The sequence below is a fragment of the Lynx rufus genome, unplaced genomic scaffold (genome assembly GCF_022079265.1).
Source record: "Lynx rufus isolate CCGP_SWC_20201006 ecotype Redwood Valley unplaced genomic scaffold, mLynRuf1.p SCAF_13, whole genome shotgun sequence".
Classification (NCBI taxonomy): domain Eukaryota; kingdom Metazoa; phylum Chordata; class Mammalia; order Carnivora; family Felidae; genus Lynx; species Lynx rufus.
The window spans coordinates 25,595,647-25,601,646 of NW_025814827.1; positions in this window are offsets into that span (position 1 = coordinate 25,595,647).

A 6,000-nucleotide genomic window follows, 5' to 3' on the forward strand; every position below is an offset into this window, starting at 1 on the left:
GGTGTTAACACCTAAATGCCTGGGGATGTGGTCAGCAAATACCAAGCCTTCAGAGCAATGACCCCTGTCTCTGTAGCTTAGTCTGTGCTCAATAGGGAGCTAATGTCTGGCTCTACACATCTGGGCAATAACAGTGGTGACACATGGGCCTTTGAAATAAAGACTAGGCCCTTCCCTAGTTCCTGGGACAAGGTAAGATCTGAGATTCTTAGACAAAGGGATAGAGTGGGGAGACTGGGGATTCAAGCTAGTCCAATTGGATATAGAAAGGTAAAAGTATGTGCCACTTTTACATCATAATTCTATAGAGCAAACCCATACCCACTAAATAATTCTTTGACTTGCTATTTTGTGTAACAGTTATCATTATCATCTTATTCTGAGAAGAAGTCGAATGAGATATGTGTGTCTATACAAGCTGTTTGTAGGGCTTTTGTGCTGTCCCTATCCCCCGACACCATGGTGGTGTTCCTTAATCCATCCACTAGATCTAAATCAAAGATATCAGACCTAAGCTCTCAAAGTCTATTCAATACTCATTCTTATCAACTACCATTTACCCCTGATGTGGACTTTCTACCTGATCCTCCAGCAAGTGGCCTGAAAACTTTCTCTAAAATAGCATCATATAAGACTTCCAGGGAAGATGGTGGATTAGGAGGATCCTAAGGTCCCCTCCTCCCAGGGATCCAACAATATAACACCAGTATGAGTGTAAATAACCCAAAGAATGGTGGAACAGAGTCTCCACAGCTAAGTGTAGAGAAAAGGCCATGTTGAAGAGGGTAGGAAGGGCTGAAATGCTGTTGGGAGGTAAATGGACCCATGGAACTGTCTTCAATAAGGAGGGAATTAGCACGCATGGAGAGAGGAGACAACCAGACCCTGACACTAGAAACCCCACGCACAGGGAAAACGAATTCTTGTAACATTTGGCCTTGAAAACCAGAAGAGCATAACACCCTGGAACTTAAAACCAGTGGGCTCAGCTGTGGGAGAGTCTGGAAGGCAATAAGAAACAGCCCCTGCCCTTAAAGAGAGAACACAGTGAACAGCCCTGTGGAGATACAGCAGTTTGAAAAATACCTGGGATTTAGTAATCTCAGAGTGTGTACTGGAGGGGCAGGGATCCTTGGGAGACTTCTCTAGGAACAAAGGAGTTGGCGGGTACTGTTTCCCTCCCCACCCAGAGCCGAGACACATGGACACCTGTGGAAACCAGCACATCACCAACACTCGCTAACTTGCTAACAGTGCACCCTGTCACTGCATTCTCCTACAGACATGCCCTACCAGCTAGGCTTTGGTTCCTGGTCTCCCACAGCAGACCAGCCCAAACCTTGCTAATGCTTCTGTCCTGCCCCATGTTCTACTGTGGACATAGTCCCTTCCCACATCAGTCCTGCATAAACCTTGCGAGCAAGTGCTCCTTCACCCTGAATTCTCTTTTGTACCTGCTCCCTCAAATAGTCCTTGCCTGGAGCCCACCCAAAGCATTTCCATAAGTCTGGCAGTGTACAGGCAGCCCCTACAGGGACCAGTACCACTCCAAAGTGCTTCCTGCCCCAAGGAGAGGGGAAGATAATCACACATACACACCAGTCCAACTGCAGCCCCGACAGTAGGCTAGGGGCAGACATCTGGTCTGATTACAGGCCTGCATACCAACAGAAGTTTCAATGGGACAAACCAGGGAAAGCACCCTGCAGTTCAGTGCTACTGAATCTTTGGCAAACAGCTGGTTGTCTCAACTCAAGCCCAAGGCAGCCCTAGACTGGCGCAATAACACAGGGACTAAACCCTGCCTACAACAGGCAAAGAACCATTGCAGATGACTGGATTGAAGGCAAACACAGCTCAGTCACAATAGTAGGGCATATACAGCATACATATATGACACCCCTGAAGCACCAGTCTCTGGTGAACAGGGGGCATTGCACTGCAGGGCACTACAGGACTTCTTCATAATGCCACTGCTTGCAAGAGCAGGAGGCATAGCTGACTTTCCAAACACATAGAAATAGAAAGACAGACAAAGTGAGACAGAGGAATATATCCCCAATGAAAGAACATGACAAAATCACAGCAAGAGTGCTAAATGAAACAGAGCTAAGTAATGTGCCTGATAGTGAATTTAAAGTAATGGTCATAAAGATACTCACTGGACTTGAGAAAAGAGTGGAAGACCTTAGTGAGACCCTTAATGAAGAGAAAATGTAAAAAGAACCAGTCAGAGATGAAGAACTCAGTGAAGTTAAAAATACACCAGAGGAAATGAATAGTAGATGAGAGTAAGCAGAAGAATGATCAGTGACCTGGGGGACAGAGTAATGGAAATCAATCAAGTGGAACAGGAGAGAGAGAAAAAAATAAATAGAATAAATAAAAGAATAGGCTAAGTTAACTCAGCAACACCATTAAGCATAATAACATTTGCATTATAGGGATCTCGGAAGAAAAAGAGAAAAGGGAGCAGAAAATTTATTTAAAGAAATAATAGCTGAAAACTTAATTTGGGGAAGGAAACATCTAGTAAATCCAGATCTAGGAGGTACTGACAGCCCAACAAAATCAGCCTGAGAGAGACAGTGATTAAAATGGCAGAAGTAGTGATAGAAAATTATAAAAGCACAAGGTGAAAAGAAAAATAAGTTATATATACAAGGGAAAGTCCATAAGGCTATCTGCTGATTTTTCAGCAAAAATTTTGTAGACTAGAACGGAGTAGTATGAAAAATCCAAAGTCCTGAAAGAAAAAAACCTACAACCAAGAATACTCTATCCAGTGAGGCTATTATTGAGAGTGGAAGGAGAGTAAAGAGTATCCTAGACAAAAGTTGAAGGAATTTACCACCACTCAACCATCTATACAAAAAATGTTAAAGGGGATACTTCAGTTAAAAGGAAAGACCATAAGTAGGAGTAAGAAAAGGAATCACAAAAGCAGTAAAACTGTATCTATAAAAATCAGTCAAGGGATTCACAAAATAAAAGGATGTAAAGTGTGACACCATATACCTAAAACTTGGGGGAAGAGGAGTAAAGAATGGGTTCAAACTTATGTTACCCTCAACTAAATATAGAGAGCTTTAGACATAAGATATCCTATATAAACCTAATGGTAATCACAAATCAAAAACTAGTAATAGATATGCAAAAAATAAAGACAAATGATTCCAAGTATATCACTAAAGAAAGCTAGCCCACTGTGAGAGAAGATAGTAAGAAAAGAAACAGAGAAGAATTACAAAAACCCATAAAACAAGTAGCAAAATGGCAATAAGTACATACCTATCAATAGTTATCAATATCAACAGTTATTTTGAATGTAAAGGGACTAAATGCTCTAATCAAAAGCCACAGGGTTACAAAATGGATTTAAAAAGCAAGACCCATCCATACACTGCCTACAAGAGACTCTTCAGATCTAAAGATGCCTGAAGATTGAAAGTGAAGGGATGGAAAAGCAATTATCATGCAAATGGAAGTGAAAAGAAAGCTGGAGTAGGAGTACTTCTATCAAACAAAATAGACTTTTTCTTTTTTCTTTTTCCTTCCTTCCTTCCTTCCTTCCTTCCTTCCTTCCTTCCTTCCTTCCTTCTTCTGAAAGAGACCATGAGTAGTGGCAAGGGGCAGAGGGAGAGAGAGAAAACCTTAAACAGGCCCCATGCTCAGTGGGGAGCCTGACATGGGGCTTGATCCCATGACCCTTGGATCATGACTTGAGCCAACATTAAGATTCAGATGCTCAACCATCTGAGTCACCCAGGCGCCCCCAAAATAGACTTTAAAACAAAGACTTTAAGAAGATATAGGGGCGCCTGGGTGGCGCAGTCGGTTAAGCGTCCGACTTCAGCCAGGTCACGATCTCACGGTCCGTGAGTTCGAGCCCCGCGTCGGGCTCTGGGCTGATGGCTCAGAGCCTGGAGCCTGTTTCCGACTCTGTCTCCCTCTCTCTCTGCCCCTCCCCCGTTCATGCTCTGTCTCTCTCTGTCCCAAAAATAAATAAACGTTGAAAAAAAAAAATTAAAAAAAAAAAGAAGATATAAAGGACATTACATAATCATGAGAGGACCAATCCAAGAAGAATATATAATAATTGTAAATAATTATGTATCCAGCATGAGAGTACCCAAATACATAAAGCAGTTAATAACATAAAGGAAGTAATCAATAATATAATAATAGCAGGGTATTTTAACACCCCACTTAGATCAAGGGATAGATCATCCCCACACAAAATCAAAAAGAAAACAGTGACTTTAAATGACACATTGGATCACATAGGTTTTAACAGATATATTCAGAACATTCCATCCTAAAATAGAATATATAATCTTCTCAAGTGCACATGGAACAAAAGATCGCATACTAGGCCACAAAACAAGTCTCAGCAAATCAAAAAATATCTAAATCACACCATACATCTTTTTCTGGGCAAAACTCTATGAAACTAGAAATCAACCACAATAAAATGTCTGGAAAAAAAACAAATACATGGAGGCTAAATAACATGCTACTAAACAATGAATGAGTCAATCAAGAAATCAAAGAGGAAATTAAAAAAAAAAAATACATGGTGGTCCAAAATCTTTGGGATGCAGCAAAAATGGTTCTAACAGGGAAGTTTAGAGCAGTACAGGCCTACCTCAAGATGCAATAAAAATTTCAACCAACCTAACCTTATACCCAAGGGAGCTAATAAAAGAACAAACAAAACCCAAAACCAGTAAAAGGAAGGAAAAAATAAACATTAGGGCAAAAATAAATGAAATAGAAACTATAAACAAACATAGAAACCCTGATAGAATGGATCAATGAAACCAAGAGCTGCTAGTTCTTTAAAAAGATCAACAGAATTGATAAACCTCTGGCCAGAGGAGAGGAGAGAGGAGAGAGAGAACTTAAACAAAGCTGGAAATCATAAACAGAGGAGAGCTGGAAACCTCAAAAACAGAGGAGAGGAGAGAGGAGAGAGAGAGAGAACTTAAACAAAGCTGGAAATCATAAAGGAGAAATAACTGACACCACAGCAATAGAAAGGATTTTAAAGGAATGTTATGAAAAACTATATGCCAACGAATTGGACAACTAAGAAGAAATGGATAAATTCTTAGAAACATAACCTCCCAAACCTGCATTAGTAAGAAACAGAAAAGTTGAACAGATCAATTAGCAGCAATGAAATTGAATCAGTAATCAAGACTCCCGTGCTTGCCTCTGCCCTTGAAGAAAAGACTTAATAAGTCTCTCAGCACAGAACCTCAAATGTTAGAAAACAGAAGTTCTTCCCTCTGTACTCCTTTCTTCCCTATCACATCACAGCTTCCACTGACTCAAGTGGCCTGCAGTCTGACATGGAAGTTGGAGTCATCCCTGACCTCTAAAATATTTTCACCTTCACAGGGCACCTTGTCCATATCTGGGAGGGAGTACCTTGAGGCTGACAAAATATGGAAAAAATAGAAACTGAGGGAAAGGTGATATTTGGAGAAGTTTCCAGAGATTGGCAAGCTGATGTCCAAATGGTCAGGGTTTTCCCAATACCACTGCTTAGTGTGGGGTAGTTTTGTGTCCAGGGCATATGATAGCTGAGGAAAAAAAGCCAGCAACAAAACAGACAATGTTCCCATGGTAAAAAGAGCTGTGGGGATCCTGGGGAACTAGGAAGGGGGAGTTGCTGGAGAGAAAGCCATGGGACATGATGAGTTTAGGAAAGACATGAAGGACCATCTATACTGTGTGCAGTCTATCTTCCTGGGAAAGGGAGAGAAGGAAGAAGTCAGGACATGGCTATGACTTAGAAAGTCAACTGTGGGACTGTTTAGCAAAGACACTTACCATCTCCATGCCCATGTCCCCACCAGGAAAATGAGGATCATTGGACATTCCTTGAACGGTTGAGAGGATTACACCAGAGAATGATTATAATATAGGAGCTAACATGTTTTTAGCCTTTATTAAGTGCTGGGGGTTGGGCTAAGCCTCACATGAATTATA